The sequence below is a fragment of the Myodes glareolus genome, chromosome 11 (assembly GCF_982192425.1).
Source record: "Myodes glareolus chromosome 11, mMyoGla1.1, whole genome shotgun sequence".
Classification (NCBI taxonomy): Eukaryota; Metazoa; Chordata; class Mammalia; order Rodentia; family Cricetidae; genus Myodes; species Myodes glareolus.
In genome coordinates this window covers 9,187,448-9,210,186 of record NC_142036.1, presented here as the reverse complement: position 1 = coordinate 9,210,186, position 22,739 = coordinate 9,187,448, and positions in this window count along the sequence as shown.

Genomic DNA, 22,739 nt, shown 5'->3' with positions numbered 1-22,739 from the left:
AAGCCCTGAATGCTCTTAGGACTGGAGAGGGAGGAAGAGATGGAATGGGGGGAGTGGGAGGGTATTGGGAGGAGGGGAGGAAATGGAAATTTTTATAAATTAATAAAAATAAAAAAGAGAATTCATGATAGTGTTGACATTTTATAATGCTCAGAGAACAGCTGGAGGACTCTGGGTCTTGGAGGACAAGAAATATCTTTCTACCCTTGCCTGGTGCAAGAGGCACTTTCTGATTAACTTATTATCTGCTGAATAAGGCACAGCGGATACTGAAGGAAAATGAACTGTGAGAATAATCTCCAAGAAGGAAGAAATAATCAACTCTCAACATGAGGGTGCTCATATATGTGTGTATATGAATAAAATTAGGATTTTTAGTCACAGTGTCTTGTTTACCTAATTTGTTGTCTTTGGTCTGAGATTGTAAAATCTTTAAACCAGAGAATTTCAAAAGTTGTTCTTGTTATTGCCATTTTAAAGAAGTTAGTCAGATTGTAGCCATGCTATCAATGGCAGAGTTATTTGTTTCTGACATTTTTCTTTCATATATCCCAAGTTTGTGTTCTCATAAATATAAAACAAAACAAACCAAAAACATAAAAGCATACTCAGACAGAAATATTTGGATTTATTAATGTCAATGACAGAGCTGAGAACCAAAGGAAGTCCCCAGTAGTCTGTGATGCGACTAAGAGAAAAAGTGTGTATGTGTGTGTGTCTGTGTGTGTGTGTGTGTGTGTGTGTGTGTGTGTGTGTCTGTGTGTGTCCACATGATAGGGATATTATACACCATACATTTATATCAAGTCAATGTCAACCAATATCAATATTGATATGTGACAGAGACAATTCAATTTCAGGAAACGGGGATGAGTACTCTGGGCTCCTGATGACCTGGATAGTCCTCTTACATTCTCAGTTTAGAACTCCAGTGCTCTGCCCCAACTGTTATCTGAGTGAAAGCCTGAAGTATCTAAAAACACACCATGAGGACTACACAGAAAGATATTCAGTTCCATTCCTTACTCTAAATCAATGCTAAGTTTGATTACCAAATGGCAAATATAATTCAATAGATTAATTTGTAAATAAATAAAATTAGATTTATGAGGAAAGATAATATGACTCCCCACAAATCTATGGTTACAATTTCCAACAAAATAGCTGATGTTTTATTAGGCACATTGACCTAGATTTTGAGAGGAGCTTCTGTTTGGCCTGATAGTGTTGATCTGTATTTTACTGTGCAAATTCAAAGAATAATTTATTACATGTTACACAAGCAAAGCTTCCAGTATTTTAGACTTAAAGGATATTTATACCATAATATATTGGCTCAGATTGTCTTTTTTCTCTATTAAAGAAGCATGTAAATAGATGTGGTCACTGATAAAAACCAAGGCAAGGTATGGTGTACAGCAGGAGAATCCTGAATCCGCATCCCTTCAAACTCAGGTGTTGTTTTGAATTGTTGACAAACACTCTAAAAGACTGAAGAGATGGCTGACAAATATACACTCAGAATAATTTCTGAGAATGTATACAGGGTAAAATTCTGTGTCATTCCAAGCCCAGGACAACTTTCTGATGCTCCAGAGTTTCAGGCAAGCTCAGTATATGGTTACAACACTGTGTCTTTCAAAGTAAAAGACCACATTCTTCAAATGTCAGGCTGCTGGTCTCTAGATGGCCACTGCTGGAAGACGTGTCTGCAGTCATTACAACCTTATCTTGGAATTTCCATGCAGAATAAGTGTACTATTTCTAGAGTAAATATATCCAATCCACTCCAGGCCGTGACCTGGTTTATCCTTCACCCAGCTCATATAATAGTCAATGCAGCTGTATCCAGAAGCCTTCAAGGACCTCTTCCCTGTTGAACCAGTACTAATCAGCTCATCCCCAGAGTGCAGTTCAGTGAACACCTGTGGAGAGAAAGGTAGTGCATATGTCACTGTCACCACGGTGTATGGCCTCTCTTCAATTCTGGTACGTGAGAACCTCTTAGCTGTATCTGCTGCCAGTAACAAGGAGATGATCTAGTTTCATTCACAGTGAGAACCTTGTGTTCTCAGTGACTTTGGGGAGGGCATGTATCATATGCTGTTGTTTGGTGTAGACATCCCTGTATTTACCACCATGAACTTACAACATTTACGTATTAATGAGGCAGGTTCTTTTGTCAATGGGGACCTAATTGAGATGGAGAAGACAGAGGTAGAGCAGAATACTGTAGTCCAAATTCTAATATTTTCTGAAGACCTAGCCATTCTTGAGACTTGTGCATACCTGATGGATATAGCATCAAGTCATAATCACGCCATTTAAAAATGGAATCCCAACCTGAGATATTTGGTCCTATTGGTGACAAAATTGTGCCACAGGTGATGGTAATAATTGTGACAGGAATTATCAAATACTCCTAAATTAAGAGCATTTGTAATCTTGTTTCATGTACAAGCAATTAATACTTCATTCTCCGGCATGTTGCCAAAGGTGTGTGTGTGCTTCATCCTTTTCTCTTTGTCTATTTGTTTACTTTTTGTAGAGTTAAAGAAGGGTTGTGAAGTTGAATGATAAGGAGGTAGGAAAGATCAGGGAGGAATTGGGCAGTGAAACTGTGATCTGAAAAAATTGTACAAGAATATGTTTCAGTCAGGCAGTGGTGCTGCACACATTTAATCCCAACACTCAAGATGCAGAGACAGGACAATCTCTGTGATTTCAAGGCCACCCTCACCTACAAGAGCTAGTTCAAGGGCAAGCACCAAAACTACACAAAGAAATCCTGTCTTTGAAGAAAAAAAAACAAGGTTTTTTCAAATATCATAAATAAATAAGTATTAATAAAACAAACAAGAAAATAAAAATATGTGCAATATTTAACAATGAATTTTAACTGTTTTAAATGTGGAGAGTTTACATATCAAATGCAATAGTTAAGCCTTTTAAAGACATCCACAGAGGATACTTCCTGTATCCATAACTTATTTTTGTTCTGCTGATTTTTGGCTCCACCGTGACCCCTGCTGGTATTGAGATTCCTTGCAAGTTGTTATATTTTGGCTTATAATCAAGTTTAACTGTGTACCTTGAGCTATAACTTATGCAAGCTAACTCAGGGTTTACAGAGGTCAGTTGCAGTGATAAAAGGCTCATGTTTTTCTTGAGATACTGAATAGATGAGCCAGAGCTTGATTCTAAGTTCTGTCTCTATTATCATTTATATTCCTCTCAACACAGGGTCTTTCCTGGTATCAGGTGGATACAGCCCTTTTTAAACCCACTGGTACTACAGAGTCACTACCAATTATTATGGCTTGCTAAATCATTCTACATAAGAAAATTAATCATCCAGTTTGTAATATACCCATCATGTTTGGCAGAGAACTATGAAGCTGACCTTGTCTAGCTATCTTGAGAGGCATTTTACCTTAGAGGCTATGGCTCCTGATGCATTATGTGCCTTCCAGTTCCTGATAAAACAGGGCACTTCCTCAGGCAGTGAAGCATTCAAGACACATCTTTTTCTCTATGTGTCAACGTCTAGAGTGTCTGGGGTCCCTGGGAAAGAGTGTCAAACAAACCAGGACACAGGGGATGCAGTGCAGAAAACAGCATTTGCAACTGCATGCTGCATGTTTATTAAGTAATCCTTTTATACGCTTTGGAAACAATTGCTTCAGTCAACAGTTTAAAGAGGAACTATAGATCATGAGTCAACCAAGGACTTATTTAGATTATGCACACAATGCAGCTTAAGGTAGCAAGGGTGGTCTGAGGGTTTGCAAGGCATCCTAGCCTATTGTAAACAAGGGTCTCCAGAGACATTAGCTCACTGTCCCAATCTATTCTAAGACTTCCTTCAGTGAGCAGAACAGCTGCTTCAAGCTGAGACTGCGGCCTCACCTCAGGGCAGCCACTTCTGCAAACCACAGGGTATGTGACACTTGCTCTCAGAAGTAAAAGTCAGAGGACTTGTTACTCTGAAATGTCCCATAGCATTCCATGGAACTTCTCTTAGATTCCAATGCAGTATTCAACACCTCCCCTGTCACGGGTGGCATGATCCCTGCATTTTATAACACACTCTCCAAATCTCCACATCTATGCTCCTTCAAAGTCTACAAAGCACCTATAGAAGCTCTAAACCACAATTGTTCTTAGCCATTAATAATTTAAACACGTATAACTTGCAAACTTCAGTATATCCTGGCAATTACCATTGTAATTATCCTGGAAAGTACCCTTGTATTCTGTTTCTGATAAGAATACAAAAAGTCAGATTGCTGAAAATCCAACTTCTCCTCAACATGTGAGAAAAAAAATGTTTTTCTCATTTAGAATTTCCTGAGATTTCTAAATGAACTAATTTCCATCACCAGCGCTTAGTATTACAAAGATTGGTCAAAAAAATTTTAACATTTATCCTTATGTTAATTACATTGGATACAAAGTAGAAAATTGATCTCCTAGATAATTCATAGGGAAATAATGATATGTTTATTAGAAATTAAATGAATAGTAATTGTCATAAAGTATGACATAACAAAAGGTCTCTAGATGATTACTTGAGCAGGAAGGGGAAACCACATGTTCTAACATTTAACCAGCAATAGACATGTTTGTCAGGAAGCACCTGGATCAGTCCTCAGCCTCCTATGATATAAGTCATGACTACTAGTTCTAAGCAGCCTTAGGGTTTCTTAATTGTCTCTTTTGTTCCTGTGTTTCTCTGCAGGCAGCTTTATGTGTGAGTTCACACTGAAGTATCCTTCCCATTTTTTTGGCACAGTAATAAAAGGCATGTTGTTCAGATTTTAAACAATTCATTATTATATATATTCTAATTGATACTAACTCTGGATTTGAGGTTCCAATTTAAAACTTTGTGTTCATAAAGTGGCTGTATAACACCAGCATGTTCTTATCCTAGATTAGATGCTATTAGACCCAGTTAAAATGATAGTTTTTTTCTTTGAAGAGAATCTACAAAGAGTACATTTGAAGGATAGGACCTATGAGCATTTTATTAAGACAAACCAGACTCCTATAGTTATCTATACCTAGTACAGAGCAACTGAAAACTGTGAACCTAACAAGTTACACATACTTTCAGCCACATGTCCAGTTCCCTTTCCTCAAACCCAATGACACTCACTTCATTGAACAGACACCAGGCAGAGAAGCAGTACCAGGACATACAATCTTTGATGGAAACTCCTTTGAGAAAGAGATTTGTACTCATCTGTCAAGGCTGATACTCAGAGAGGGTTGTTTTAAATAAGGGAGCCTTTATAGGAGATAAGGGAAGAACAGAGATCACAACAAGCCCCTGCCCCTAGTGGTTTCGACTGAGTTTCCTAGAGTAGCTAGAGGCACAGAACTCACAGATATTTGTGTCATCCCAACCTTGTTTACCTACTCTTAGACAAATGAGCAATGATATAAGTAATACCATCCAGACATTTATCTGTGAAATAGAAGTTAGCCTCCTCTTTGTTCATTCCCCAAGCTGTGGACCCTGATGATCTGAATTGAAAGATAATCCTTCTCTTTAGAGCAACACTGAGGCAAGTCTGGGATTTCTGTTTCTGTTTATGCCACATATAATACAAAATTTATCTTTAGATACAATACCAAAGAAATATTGCTGGGAGAAATAGTTTCAATAAAAAACAACATATAACAGTCTTAACATGATCTATACCAAAAAGTCATTTAAATTTCTGCTTACACAAATTCGGTAGCCAGAGCTCAGAGATTTATTCTTAAGTCAGGCCCATAAATATAGCCAAAACAGTGATGGGTGTCAGAGCAAAAATAACCAAATCATTTCTGTCTCAGCTCCATGCTTGCAAGAACACTTAAATACAATGACTATATACAATATATACAGGCAACAAAATTATTTTTTGTCAAGTCCATTTGATTTGACAAATTAAAATACTCCACACCTATGCTATTTTTATGGGTTCTAAATTTTATAACTAACTTTCTTTCTACCACAACTTATATTACCCTCCAAATCTATCTTTTGATTTCTCTCAACATTATACACTTTACATTACTTTAGTGAATTTCTTTTCTTGGTCTTGTAAATAAGGGAGATATAACTATGACTATCTACTCTTCAACTACCTCAAAGACTTGAGAAGGTATTTCCTAAAGTAATCTTGTTTAGAATAAATGAGCAAGCAGGAGGTGTATGCAAGAGACTTCCAAAATATGTGAGGAATGACTGAAACAGTTGGCTATCTGTACAGTGAAACAAACTTCTACTGCAAAGTTGGGAAATCAATCTATGGTCTGCAAGCCTACCTTATTCTATAGACTTTTCCATGGAGAATGATATTCTGAAGAGCTAACTCTCCATGTCTTGATAATGTTTGACAGTCACTTTCTTTTCTGCACTTGTCCAGTTAGGAAAGGATACAGGCACCAGTCAAACCAAAGACATTTTCTTGCCCAGCAGGAAACTTTTTCAACAAAGAAAGTAAACTCCACGTGGAGTTTCTTAGATGCCCATTATCTTCTCTGAAGTAGATACGTGCTGCATACATGTATCACTGTCATAAAAGGAAGATCCTATTTAGTTAAAACATCTTAAATGTCATATTCTGTTGATCTCTGAAGTGTTGAAAACATACCTAGTGTGACTACAAGTTTGAATATATTAGGTGACTAACTCCTAAAATGCACTACCTTATTATTCTAAGCAGTTGGTAATAATAATTTTTAAGGACTAGAAAATTTTAACATTGTTATATGATCTACAAAATTATAATACTTTGGACAAGTGTAGAAATGTATGTACAACATGTTCTTACAAAATAGATCTCAATATACAAAATTAGTATAAAATATACAAAATCCAATTCAATGCAAATCATTTATAACTAGTATATACCATTTTAATACTAAAATAAATATTCTACCTTTTTATCTTATCACATCTATATCCTTCCTTTTTTCTTTTCTTTTCTTTTCTTTTCTTTTCAGAGTAGCATCCCTAAAGAGTAGCAAATATCAATGATCTATTCAATGAACAAAAGCCACCCAAACCATCTTTTCAGAATATGGTCATGGTATTCCTAAATTTACTTCTTGCTGTCTGGAATTGATGTAATCTTTAGAGAACTCTGAAAAGAAAACAATGATTATTTGTCAAGTGCTGGGAGAGGTACCTATATCAGTTTTTTATTTGTTCTATGGAAAATGGGCAAGATCAGGGCTTGTCTAAATTTTTGGATAGAGTAGTCTGTTCCTCTGTATCATCTGAGCTAGGGATTTCAAAATTATTCTGAGCAGTTTGTAGTCCAAAGATAATTCTTTTGTGGTGTTTTCAGTTTAGTGGTGTTATTATAGTGCTGAAGGAGTTGTCATTGCAGAAACTCATTCTCTTTATGACTTCAAAAGTTGCTGTTAGGCATCATCATGGTTCACTGCAAAAAAAATGATAGAGAATTAAACCTGAAATCATGTACAGTAAAGAAGATGAAAACTTTTTCTAGAACTGGTTGCAACATTATATGACCAATAATATCATTCATATATATATATAACAAATTTTATACCTTAAGAAAAGCTTTGTAGCATGTGATCAAGCCGAATTCTTTGACTGTGGCTCATGGTGAAGGCTGACTGAGGAGCCAAGGACAATGGTTCTGGGCTTTGATTCTACTGCATGGACGGGCTTTGTTGGGGCCTTGTCTGTTTGTGTGCTCACCTTTCTGGACCTGGGGGGAACGGGGAGGACCTTGGACTTCCCATAGGGTAGGAAACCCTGACTGCTCCTAGGCCTGGAGAAGGAGTGGGAGGAGGAGTAGGGGGAGGGGAAAGGAGGGGGGGAGAAAAGTGGGAGGAGAGGGGGAGGTAGAAATTTTTAATAAAAATATCATAAAAAAATAAAGTGAAAAAAACCAAAAGATTATAGAAAAAAGCAGCAGTAAAATAGTCCTTAAATTTCTGTGTTTTCTTCTGTTCAATACCAGATTCTGACATGATTCAAAGATTTTTTTTTTGATTCAAAGATTTTAAATTTCACTTTAATGAGAATCACTGGGTTTAGAGTAGGTGATAGCCATACACCAACTCCAGAGGCTATATTAATCTTCAATTGTAATGGAAATACAAAATGACCATTTGTATTATGTCTGTAGAGAACAGCAGAAACAAGCATTTGGAATATTTATTAAAGTTTACTATGTTGCAAATATGGTATACCATTAGGCCAATGTAGTCTTTCCCTTAAGACTTTTTTTATGGGTAATTAGTTTTTTTTTGTATATTTTAGAGATCAGACCTTTGTCTGATGAGGGGTTGGTGAAGATCTTCTCCCAATCAGTAGGTTGCCTTTTTGTCTTAATGACAGTGTTCTTTGCTTTACAGAAGCTTCTCAGTATCAGGAGATCCCATTTATTCATTGTAGCACTAATTGTCAGTGCTACAGGGGTTCCATGTAAAAAGTGGTCTCCTGTGCCCATGTGTTGTAGCCATGCTGAAAGAGGCTGTTTGTCTGTATGGTGATTTTGTGTTTCCTTAGACCTGCTGGGGCTTCCCTTCCAGGGGTCACCTCAGAGGTCACCTGTCATCTGCTTAGCAACATCTTTTCTTGTTTACCCCAAGGGCAGAATTTTGGGAAGACTGCGATGCAATCACCAACTTTACAACTCCAACATAGAAAGTATGTTATATACTTAGACAAAGCTAGCATTCTTTAGTTAAATTGGTCTTGAGGCATTTATCACCTGGAAGGTTTTAAAAACAAAGATCCTTAAAAGGTGTTGACTATATGAAGATATATATACATATATATATATGTGTATGTATATACACATATGTATATATATATATATATATATATGTGTATGTATATACACATACACTTTTTGTTAGAAGGGGACATGAGTCATCATGCTTGAATCTATCCCAGTCTGTTGACTGAGGTGACTCTCCTACCCGGTCCTACAGCCATTCAGCCCCAAAGAAATACAGAGATATCTACATTAGTTATAAATTGACTGGCCCATTAGCTAAAGATTGTTGTTAACAAATTCTGACATCTTAAATTGGCCCATTATTCTTGTCTATGTTAGCCATGTGACTTGGTACCGTTTTTGGTGAGGCAGTCACATCTTCTTTCCTCTGTGTCTGCATCATGACTGCTGACTGCAGAATTCTCTTTCCACAATTCTCCTGTTCTCATTGACCCACCTCTACATCCTGCCTGGTTGCTCCACCTATTCTTCCTACCTGGTTATTGGCCAATCAGCATTTTTATTAAAAATAATACAAGTGACAGGATAAAAAAAACATTGTCCCACAGCAATTCCCCCTTTAAAAAACCCTCAATCTAATAAGTTTTGTTTAGCTTTTCTCCTTACCATTCTCCATAACAATCTCCAAGAAGAGCTAAAACCTGTACTCCTCAAAGTGTTCCACATAATAGAAACAGAAGGAAGATTGCCAAACTCTTTATATGAGGCTACAGTTACCCAGATATTAAAACCACACAAAGTCACAAACAAAAAAAGAGAATTATAGACCAATTTTTATCATGAACATAGTAGCACATTTACTCAATAAAATACTGGCAAATTGAATCCAAGAAAACATCAAAAAAAAAGTATCCACCTTGTTCAAGTTGTCTTAATCCTAGAGATGGCAATGTTGTTTCAACTTCCAAAAAAATGTAACATATCCTAACAAATAAACTAAAAAATATAATCATACCAGTAGATTCTGAAAAACCTTTCAACAAAATCCAATATACCTTCATATTGAAGGTCTTGGAGAGATCATAGGTACAAAGAACATATATAAACATAATAAAAAGCAATATACAGCAAGCAAACAGACAACAGAAAATTAAAAAGAAAGAAATTAAAAGTGATTCCACTAAAACCAGGAACATGACAAGGCTGTCCACTCTCTCCATATCTCTTCCACATATTTCTTGAAATATTGGCTACAGCAATAAGGCAAAAAATAAGATCAAGTGGATTCAAATTGGAAAGGAAGAAGTCAAACTTTTGTTATTTGCAGATGATATATTATTATAATAAGTGACCCCGAAATCCCTACCAGGGAACACATGCAGCTGATAAATACTTTCAATAATATGGCAGGAAACAAGATCAACTCAAAAAATTCAGCATCTCTTCTACATATAAATGATAAAGGTGCTGAGAAAAAAATCAGAGGAACATCACCTGTCACGATAGCCACAAAAATCATAAAATATCTTTGGGAAACATTAAACAAAGAAATGAAAAACATTGACAAGAAGTTTAACTCTTTGAAAAAAGAAATTGAAGACAATCCACGAAAATGGAAAGATCTCCCATGGTCTTGGATGTGGAGGATTAACATAATAAAAATGGATAAAATAAAAAATACCAATGATGGCTTATGCTGGAGAAGATGTGGATTAAGGGGAATACCCATCCATTTCAGGTGGAATGCAAACTTGTACAAGCACTTTGGAAATCAGTATACTTGTTTCTCAGAAAATTTGGTTAAACCTACCTCAGCATCCAACAATACCACTCTTGGGCATTTACCCAAAAGATAATCATATTACAAAACATATGTTCAACTATGTTCATGGAAACATTATTTGTAGTAGCCAGAACTTGGAAATATCCTAAATGCCATTCAACTAAAGAATGGATAAAGAAAATGTGGCACATATACACATTAGAGTACTCAATGGAAAAAAATAAAAAAAACCACAATGACTTCTTGAAATTTGAATGCAAATGGATGGAACTAGAAAACACCATCCTGAGTGAGATAACACAGTCTCAAAAGTATGCATATGGTGTGTCTTCACTTATAAGTGGATTTTAGCTATAAACAAAAGATATTGAGCCTATAGTTCATGATCTTTGAAAAGCTAAGTAGCAAGGTAAACCCTAATTAAAACATATATAAATCTACCTGGAATGTCAAAATACATAAGACTGCCAGACAAAATTTGGAGCATGGGGAAGGGGAGAGAAAGTAGTGTGGAAGGAGAAGAGGAGGAGAGAGGGGAGGATTGAGGAGCACTTTAGGGATTGGGATATTCAAGAAAGAGGAAGGACAGATATGAGATCAAGGCAAAAGATATGTTGATTGAGGGAGTCATTATGGAGCTAGCAAGAAATCTTAATCTAGAGAAATTTCCGGGGATATACAGGGTGATCCCTGCTAAGAACCTAAGCAATTGAGAACTTGGGAACTGATCTGACTTTGCCCTGTATCCAAACTTATTAATATCTTAAATATTAGCATAGAAGTTTCATTCAGCAACTGTTGGAAACAGACTGTGGCTTGCGTTGGAGCACAGGGCTTAGCTCCTAAAGTCCATTTGAAAAGTGGGAGGAGTGAGAATATGAGCGAAGATGTCAAGACCATGATGGGTACACCCAAAAAAATAGTCTACCTGAGCTAATGAGAGTTCACCAACATCAGTCAGACTGGGAAGGAACAATCATAGGACCAAACAAGTTCCTCTGAAGGTGGTTGACTGTAGCATGTCTGGGACAGACTGAGGGGCTATTGGCAGTGGCAACAAGATTTAACCCTACTGCTTGTAGTGGCTTTTGGGGACCTATTATCTTTGGATGGGTACCTTGCTCAGCATATATAGTTTTGGGATTGCCTTTGACCTTCCCCAAATCAACGTACCTTACCTTCTCTAAGGAGAGAGGATGGGGATTGGGATAGGGGGTACATGGAAGGGATGTGAGGAGTGGAGGGAATGGGAACTTGGATTGCTATGTATAATGAAATCAGATAGTTTTTTTTTTCTTTTAAAAAAGGAAAAAATATATGCTTACATTAAGTTAAATTTAAAAAATGTGTCTGAGGTAATGGCTCATTTGTACAGTATTAGTGTAGGAGTTCCTTCTGTTTGTATGTTGCTTCCATTCAGAGAGGTGAGTGGGTGCTATCCAGGGCAGACTGTCTCGGATGAGAGCACAGCTTCCCTCAGCTCCAGCCGCAGGGTCTTCTGTGTTTCACTGGACCCTGCCCTACCCCCATGATCGCCTTTTTTTTCTCCAGTGTCCTTGGACTGCCATCTATCTCTGCTTCAGTGCTGAGGTGTTCCATCTAGAGGGACAGGAACAGATTCTGCTCCTGCACTGAAGAGATCCACTCAGAGAGTCAGTCACAGCAAAGACTGAAACAAGACACCAAGACACTCCCGGCTCCATTTGAAGGAAGAGGTGGGCCGGCACCAATGCAAGAATTCCTCCAACAACCTGAAAGGCAGCATGACATCACCAGAATCCAGGGATCACGAAACTAGAATAATTGAGCACCCTACTCCAGAAGAAATAGAAGAAATCGACTCTAAAGGAAACTATATAAAAATAATAGAGGAACTTAAACAGGAGGTGAAAAACTGCCATAAAGAAATGGAGATAGCAAAGAAAAAAGTAGATGAAATGAATAAATCTCTCAAAGATACACAAGAAAAAGCAATCAAACAGGTAAGGGAAACAGTTCAAGACTTGAAAAATGAAATGGAGGTAATGATGAAAACACAAACCGAGGGAAGGCTGGATATGGAAAATCTGGGTAAATGAATAGCAACTGCAGAGAAAAGTATCACCAACAGAATACAAGAGATAGAAGAAAGTATCTCAAACACTGAAGATACTGTAGAGGAAATAAACTCACTGACTAAAGAACAAAACAAATCCAGCAAATTCTTAACAGAAAACATCCAGGAAATCTGGGACACCGTGAAAAGGCCAAACCTAAGAATAATAGGAGTAGAAGAAGGAGAAGATGTACAGTTCAAAGACGCAGAAAATATATTCACCAAAATTATTGAAGAAAACTTTCCCAATCTAAAGGAGGATATTCCTATGAAGGTACATGAAGCATACAGATCACCAAATAGACTGTATCAAAAAAAATCCCCTCGCCATATAATAATCAAAACACAAATCATACAGAATGAAGAACAAATATTAAGAGCTGCAAGGGAAAAAAGTCAAGTAACATATAAAGGTAATTACACTGATTTCTCAATGGAAACCATGAAAGCCAGAAGGTCTTGGATAGATGTGCTGCAAAAACTAAGAGACCAAGGATGCAAGCGCAGATTACTATACCCAGCAAAGCTTGCATTTACCATTGATGGAGAAAAAAAGATATTCCAGGACAAAAACATATTTAAACAATACATAGCCATTAACCCACCCTTACAGAAAATACTAGAAGGAAAATCACAAATCAAGGAAGCCAACAACACCCATAATAACCCAAGCATCTGACAATCTTCCACCAGCACAACTCAAAAAAGGGAAATACACAAACACTAGAAGCAGGAAAAATAACCGGAGTCAACAACCACTGGTCATTAATATCGCTTAATATCAATGGACTCAACTCACCTATAAAAAGGCACAGGTTAAGAGAATGGATGCGAAATCAGGATCCAACATTCTGCTGCCTACAAGAAACACACCTCAAGCACAAATACAGACACTACCTCAGAGTAAAGGGTTGGGAAATGGTTTTCCAATCAAATGGACCAAAGAAATAAGTGGGTGTGGCTATACTAATATCTAACAAAATAGATTTGAAACTAAAATCAATCAGAAGAGATGGAGATGGACACTTTATACTCATATCAGGAACAATCCATCAGGAGGAAGTCTCAATCCTGAATATCTATGCCCCTAACATAAAGGCACCCACTTATGTAAAAGAAACACTTCTAGGACTCAGAACAGACATCAAATCCCACACTCTACTAGTGGGTGATTTCAACTCTCCTCTCACACCAATGGACCAGTCAACCAGAGAGAAACTTAACAGAGAAATAAGATAACAGATCTAATGAACCAAATGGAACTAACAAATATCTATAGAACATTCCAACCAAACAGAAAAGAATATACCTTCTTCTCAGCATCCCATGGAACCTTCTCAAAAATTGATCACATAATTGGTAACAAAGTAAATATCTATAGATAAAAGAAATTGTAGTAATCACCTGTGTACTATCAGATCACCATGGAATAAAGTTATGATTCAACAACAGTTCTAACTTCAGAAAACATACAAACTCATGAAAAGTGAACAGTCAACTACTGAACCATCCGTGGGACAAGGAAGAAATAAAGAGAGAAATAAAAGTTTTCCTTGAATTCAATGAAAATAAAGACACAACATACCCAAACCTGTGGGACACTATGGAAGCAGTGCTAAGAGTAGAGTCCATAGCACTAAATGTTCAAATAAAGAAAATGGAGAAAGCACACATTAGAGACTTAACAGCACACCTGAAAGCTCTAGAGAAAAAAAGAAACAGACTCACCCAGGAGGAATAGAAGACTGGAAATAATCAAACTGAGGGCTGAAATCAACAAAACTGAAACACAGAAAACAATCCAAAGAATCAATAAAGAAAAAGCTGGTTCCTGGAGAAAATCAACAAGATTGACAAACCCCTATCCAAACTGATCAAATGGCAGAGAAAGAAAACGCAAATTAACGAGACCAGAAATGAAAAGGGGGACATAACCACAGACAAAGAGGAAATTCAGAGAATCATTAGATCTTACTACAAAAGTCTGTATGCCACAAAATTGGAAAATGTGGAAGAAATGGACCCTTTTAGATTAATACAATATACCAAAATTAAGTCAAGACCAGGTGTGCAGTTAAAATAGACCTACAAGTCGCGAGGAAATAGAAGCTGTCATCAGAAACCTCCCTACCGAAAAAAGCCATGGCCCAGATGGTTCCAATGCAGAATTCTATCAGAACTTCCAAGTAGAGTTAATACCTATACTCCTTAATGTGTTTCACAAAATAGAAACAGAAGAGTCATATCCTAACTCCTTTTAAGAAGCTACAGTCACCCTGATAACAAAAACACTCAAAGACTTAACCAAAAAAGAGAATTACAGACCAATCCCACTCATGAACATTGATGCAAAAATTCTCAAAAATACTGGCAAACATAATCCCAGAACACATAAAAAAATTATACATTATGATAAAGTAGACTTCATCCCAGAGAGGCAGGACTGGTTCAACATATGAAAATCTATCAACATAATCCATCATATAAATAAACTGAAGGAAAAAAAACATATGATCATTTCACTAGATGCTAAAAAAGTATTTGACAAAATTCAACACCCCTTTGGAGAGAATAGGGATACAAGGTTCATTACTAAACCTAAAGGCAATATACAGCAAGCCGACAACTTACATTAAATTAAATGGAGAGAAACTCAAATCCATTCCACTAAAATCCGGGAATAAGACAAGGCTGTCCACTCTCTCCATGCTTCTTTAATGTAGTGCTTGACGTTCTAGCAATAGCAATAAGACAGCATAAAGAGATCAAGGGGATTCGAATTGGAAAGGAAGAAGTCAAAATTTAATTATTTGCAGATGATATGATAGTGTACATAAGAGATCCCAAAAACTCTATCAGAGAACTCCTACATTTAGTACTGTGGCAGGATACAAGATCAACTCCAAAAAATCGGTAGCCCTCCTATACACAAAGAACAAAGATACAGAGTGGGAAATCAGAGAAAAATCACCTTTCATGATAGCCACAAATAGCATAAAGTATCTTGGGGTAGCTCTAACCAAGGAAGGGAAAGATCTATTTGACAAGAAATTTAAGGTTTTAAAGAAATAAATTGAAGAGGATACCAGAAAATGGAAGAATCTCCCATGCTCTTGGATTGGGAGGATCAACATAGTTAAAAAGGCAATTCTACCAAAAGCAATCTATAGATTCAATGCTATTCCCGTCAAAATCATAGCAAAATTCTTCACAGAACTTGAGAGAACATTAATCTACTTTATATGGAAAAACAAAAAACCCAGGACAGCCAAAACAATCTTATAAAATAAAAGTACTTCCGGAGGCATTACCATCCCTGATTTCAAACTCTATCACAGAGCTACAGTAATGAAAACTGCTTGGTTCTGGCACAAAAACAGAGATGTTGACCAATGGAATCAAATCAAAGACCGAGATCTTAATCCACAAACCTATGAACACCTGATTTTTGACAAAGCTAAAACTATACAATGGAAGACAGAAAGCATCTTTAACAAATGATGCTGGCAGAATGGAGCAAAAGATTCCTTGTGAGGATGGAAAAGAGTTGCATTTCCAAAGGAAGAGCCAGTCATTGCAGTCACCATCTATTATATCACAGTTGTTTTAAATCCTTATTTTGTAGAGTATAGTAGACACTTGTGTGTCTAGGAGATTTAAAGAATGGCTATCCTTTTGACTGGACGCCTTCCTCTTGCTACATAAATATAAGCTGTGTATCTTGCTAAATAAATATGAAGCTGGGTATCATAAAGTGCAGGTGACATAGAAGAGCAGTTGGGGCTACCTGATGACATTTGAGAAGCCTGAAATGGGTGAATCTCTCGCTGCTGTTCTAAAGACAGATTCAGGCAGTACATAGAGATATGCCTGAAATTCCTCCTATCTTCCCCTTACATAGTAAAAAGAATTCATATTCCAGGAGCCAAAAAGCATTGTCAAGATTGTCTAACCATGAATGTTTGATAGCCAATTGAATCAAAATGTTTTCACCATTATTTTAAAATGCCCTTCACCTAAAACCTAATTTTCAGGTTATGTTTTTTCCTCTCCTTTCATTAAAAAAATGAAGACCCCAAAGAAGGTGGCTTGCTATGTGAAATTATTAAATAAAACTAATTTAAAGGAAAAAACAACAAAAACAACAAAAAAACCAAATGGTGCTTACATAACTGGATGTCAACCAGTAGAAGAATGAAAATAGAACCATATCTATTACCATGCACAAAACTCAAGTCCAAATGGATTAAAGACCTCAATATAAATGTGACCACAGTGAACCTGATAGAAATGGAAGTGGGAAGTAGTCTACAAGACATAAGCACAGGAGACCACTTCCTAGGTAGAACCCTAGTAGCACAGACAATAAGAGCAACAATGAATAAATGGGACCTCCTAAAACTGAGAAGCTTCTGTAAAGCAAAGGACACTGTCATTAAGACAAAAAGGCAACCTACTGATTGGGAGAAGATCTTCACCAACCCCACATCAGACAAAGGTCTGATCTCTAAAATATACAAAGAACTCAAGAAACTAGACACTAAACACTTCTTTCAAATAATGCTAAAATATCACTTGGCAAAGTTCAACATACTTTCATGAAAGACATTCTGAAGAATTTAAGAATGGATCTAAAATAAAGGGCTCATAGAAAAACTCTGTAGACAAATTATATTAAATGGTGAGTAAACTTTTTCTTTAATATCAGGACTACAACAAGAATATTCAGTCTCTCTTTCCCCACTTGGCATAGTGTTTATAGTTTTAACTATAGTATTTTGGCAAGAAAAGGATGTATAATGGACCAAAATATGAAGGAATTTAGTCAAATTATCCCAATTTGAAGATGACATGATAACTGATATAATAGAAAACTCTTGTACTTAAGGAATACAGTAAGTTTCACGATACAAGTACTAATACACAAACAAATGTAAATTAAAATGCTAAGATAAAATGACCCATACATTCCTATGTTATTTAATCTATAGTAATGAACTCCAATGGAAATGACATAAGATAATTTCCAGCAAAAAAGAATTACTATAACTATGTTTATTAAACTCAAAAAAACATATGAATATTTCTCAAGACAACATCATGAAAAACAGTAGCATCAAAAAGCTAAGTGGAATGAGAAAAAAATCCAAGCTGTAAAAATTGCAAAAATTTGATGAAGAAAACAAATTCAATTGACGTTGAAAATAAAATTATAATAATCCAAAAACCAAAAAGACATGAAGTGGAATAGTTCACCAATAGAATGAATCAAGTAAAAACAAATAAGAGTCAAGACTAGAATATATTGCAAATGTAAAGAGCCATTTTGTAATAGACAAAAAGAAAAATTTAAATGTTCATTAACAGTACTTGGTAATGGTTTGGGATAGTATAAACAGACCAAGGCAAACTTTTGAAAATGGGCAGAAGTCATGGAGGAAAATAATACAGCAAATATTAAAAGAATATTTTCGATAAAACAAAGAAAAATTCCCCAAATATTGAAAGAGATACCTCTAGTCCCTGACAAACATCACACTGGCAACCTATCAAAGACCCATGGGCGGCAGACTGAAACACTGATCTTGGGAAACTGAAACAAAAATAAAATAGGCAGGAATATTATTTTCTAGACCACACCTTGTTGACTGAGATTTCTTTCTGTCCTGCCTGATTCCCACATTTGTTAAGTCCCAAGAAATCACACAGAGGTCTACATTAAATATGAACTGAGTGGCCCATTAGCTCAGTATTGCTATTAACTTTTATAACTTAAATTAGCCCATTATTCTTGTCTATGTTAGCCACATGGCTAGGTACCTTTTTCAGTGCGGCAGTCACATCTTGCTTCTTCTGTGTCTTTGCTGGGACTGCAGAGGAATTGGTTTCCTCCTACCCAGAATTATCCTGTTCTAATTGATGGGCCTCTACTTCCTGTCTGATTGCCCCACCTATAATTCCTGCCTGGCTTCTGGCAAATCAGATTTTATTTAAAATATAACTGACAGAATGTAGACAAAGGTCCCACAACATTTCACCCTGAAAAAAAAGAAAAAGAAAAACAAAACAAAACAAACAAACAAACAAACACCAAGAACATCCATAGTCCACTTTTTGGGTATTGTGGGCATAGCTTTACAGAATACATCCTGCTGATTGAGGACTCTAATAATCTTATGGGGACCTAAAGAAAATTTAGAATTATGATCAAGTCCTGACTGGAGTATCCTGCGAGGCTTGATCATCTCAGGCAGCAACTTAAATCTGTTTTGAATGTAGAACTCAGACATCTGGGTCATCTGTTTCTACCAGAGATCTTTCGGGTGGTCTTCCTTGGTCAAACCTGATTTTTCTTATCTCATAATGAATCCACAGCTTCTCATTTCCTGTGGAAACAAAAGCAAAACCTCTTCTCCAAAGTAATGTATCTTTTGACTTCAATTTTAAAGTCAAGGTATTTTCAAAATACCAATCTTGGTTTAATTCATCAGCATCTATAAACAAATACCTTTTAGCAGCTGTTTTTCCTTCCTCGGCATTCAAGCAATTCAAAGAGGGCATAATAACACACAGCATCCAGACTCTTTATGTATTTTTCATCTTTATGTGGCTTTCTTTTTTATTTTTTTATTTGTTTGTTTATAAAAATTTCCACTTCCTCCCCTCCATCCCATACCCTCCCATTCCCCCCACTCCCTTTTCTCTCCTCCCCAATCCCTCTCCTCCTCCCTCTCCAGTCCAAAGAGCAGTCAGGGTTTCCTGCCCTGTGGGAAGTTCAAGTTCCTCCCCTTTCACTCCAGGCATGGAAAGGTGAGCATTCAAACAGACTAGGATCACAAACAGCCAGTACATGCAGACTAAACAAGACCCAGTGCCATTGTCAATGGCTTCTCAGTCAGCCCCCATGTCAGCCACATTCAGAGAATCCGGTTTGATCACATGCTCGTTCAGTCCCAGTCCAGCTGGCCTTGGTGAACTCTCATTCGATCAGTCCCTTTGTATCAGTGGGTGAACACACTTCTCGCGGTCCTGATTTCCTTTTTCATGTTCTTCCTCCTTCTGCTCCTCATTTGGACCTTGCGGGGCTCAGTCCGGTGCTCCAACGTGGGTCTCCGTCTGTATCGCCATCCATCGTCAGATGAAGGTTCCCTCTGGTCCTGCCTATCTTGCTCACGTTTTCCCTCCTTCTGCTTCTCATTTGGATCTAGGGAGTTAAGTCCAGTGTTCCAATATGTGTCTCTGTCTCTAACTCCATCCATCGCCAGATGAAGGTTCTATGGTGATATGCAAAATATTCATCAGCATGGATATGGGCCAAGGCCGGTTCAGGCATCCTCTCCCCTGCTGCCCAGGGAAGAATCTGGGGACCTCTCCTTGGGCCTGAGAACCCCTCCAGAAACAAGCCTCTTTCCAACCCTAAAATGGCTCCTTATTTGAGATATATACTTGCCTGCTCCCATATCCACCCTTCCTCCCCCCTTCTCATTTCCCAACGCCATTCCCAATCCTCCCCTTCTCCCTTCTCTATAACCATCTCTCCTTACTTCCACCCCCCACCGCTGTGCACCCAAGTTTGCCTGGCAATCTTGACTACTTCCTTTATCCAGGAGGATAACTATATGATTTTCTTCAGGTTCACCTTCTTATTTAGCTTCTCTAGGATCACGAATTATAGGCTCAAAGACCTTTAACTATGGATAGAATCCACTTATGAGTGAGAACATACCATAGTCCTCTTTTTAGCTCTGGGTTACCTCACTCAGTAAAGCGTTTTCTATGTCCATCCATTTGCATGCGAAATTCAAGATATCATTGTTTTTTACTGCTGAGTAAAACTCTAATGTGTATATGTTCCACACCTTTCTTAACCATTCTTCTATTGAGGGGCACCTAGGTTGTTTCCATGTTCTGGCTATTACAAATAGCGCAGCTATGACCATAGTTGAACAAATGCTTTTGTAGTATGATTGGGCATCACTTGGGTATATTCACCATTTCCAATTGCCAAAAGTAACACAAAATATCTTGGGGTAACACTAAACAAAAAAAAAAGAATGACCTTTTTGACAAGAACTTTGATCTTTTTAGAAAGAGTTTGCAGAAGATATTAGAAAATGGGACTATCTCCCATGCTCTTAGATAGGTAGGATTAACATAGCAAAAATGACAATATTACCAAAAACTATTTACAGATTCAACATAATGTCAACAAAAACATCAGCAAAATTCATTATAGAACTCAAATGACAATACTCAACTTGATATGGAAAAGCAAAATAACAAGAATAACCACAACAGTCTTACAAAAGGAATGTCTGGAAGCAGCACCATCCCTGACATCAAGCTCTACTATAAAGCTATAGTAATGAAAACATCTTGGAAATGGCACAGAAACAGACAGGTGGATCAATATAATCATATCAAATATACTGATATCATTCCATGCAACTATGAACACCTGATTTTTGACAAAAAGCAAAAATTATGACATCAAAAGAAGAAAGCATCTTTAACAAATGGTTCTGCATAACTGGATGTTGACATGTAGAATAATGCAAGCAGATCCAAATCTGTTGCCATACATAAAACTCCAGTACAAATGTATCAAAGACCTAAACATAAAATCACCCAAACTGAACCTCACATAAGAGAAATTGGGGAGTACTATTGAATGCATTGGCACAAGAGACCACTTCCTAAATAGAACTTGAGAAGCACAATTACTAAGAATAACTGAAATGTCGATCATCCTTAGTCATCAGAAAAATACAAATCAAAACATCTCTGAGATATCATCTTACACCTGTCAGAATGACTAAGAACAAACAACTTCTGACAGCTTATTTAGGAGAGGATGTGAAACAAAGGGTACACTCCTCCGTTGCTGGTGAGAATTTACTCTTGTACGACTAGAAATGAAATGAGTATGGTGGGTTCTCAAAAAAATGCATATGAATTTTCCTTAAAACCCAGCGATATCACTTGGCTTATAGTCAAATGATGAATATTCACACCATAAGGACATTTGCTATGAATGACTATGTTCATAACAGCATTTTTCATAGTAGACAAAACCTGGAAATAAGCTAGATGTCTCTCAAATGAAGAATGGATAAGAAAAATGTGGTATATTTATACAATGGATTACTATTCAGTGGTAAGAAAAACCAATTACATCTTGAAATTTTCTGACATACGGATTGGCTTAGAAAATACAATCCTGAGTTAGGTAATCCAGACCAAGAAAAAGAAGTATAATGTATGCTGATTCATAAGTAGATAATATACATAAAACAAAGCACAATCAGCCTACAGACCACAATCACAGGAACCTAGTTTCTTGAGTTCTTTATTTATTTTGGAGATCAGTTCTGTGTCTCAGGTGGGGTAGATGAAGACTTTTTCCATTCAGTTGCCTGCCATTTTTATTATTGACTATATGTTTTGCCTTACAGAAACTTCTCAGTTTCAGGAGGTTCCATTTTTTAATTGTTGCTCTCAGTGGCTTTGCTACTAGTGTTGCACTTAGAAAGTTGTTTTCTGTGACCACACACTCAATGCTACTTCCCACTTTCTCTTCCATGAGCTTCATTGTTATGGGATTTTTGTTGAGGTCTTCCACCCATTTGAACATAAGTTTTGTGCATGGGTTATAATTACCTCATTACTGAAGTTCTTATTTTTTCAATTGTAAAGGGAGACTGTTGCTGAAAACCACACAAGGTAAACCTGCAGACAAGAAGTGACCATGATATTCTCAATCATATTTAATATAACTTCAATATTAACCCTACATAGAATGATCAGGGAAAGTCCTGAAGTGGGAACAGGAAGAGAGTAAGATCTAGAGGACTAGGATGCTACTGTGAGATGGTATCTTCTAGACAGGACAGGATAATACGAATATGAAATCTTGAAAATATTGATACCTAAATTTGAGGTCCATAGTATAGCAGGAAACCTTTTAGGTGTTCCGCCATAAATGAAGATCTGCAGATAATCAATGCTAATCATCTTTAAGAACAAGTTCCCTGATGAATTACTGAATCTAAACAGAAGTTGTGTGACACACACACACACACACACACATATATATATATATATGTATATGTATATATAAACACATATATAAACACACTTA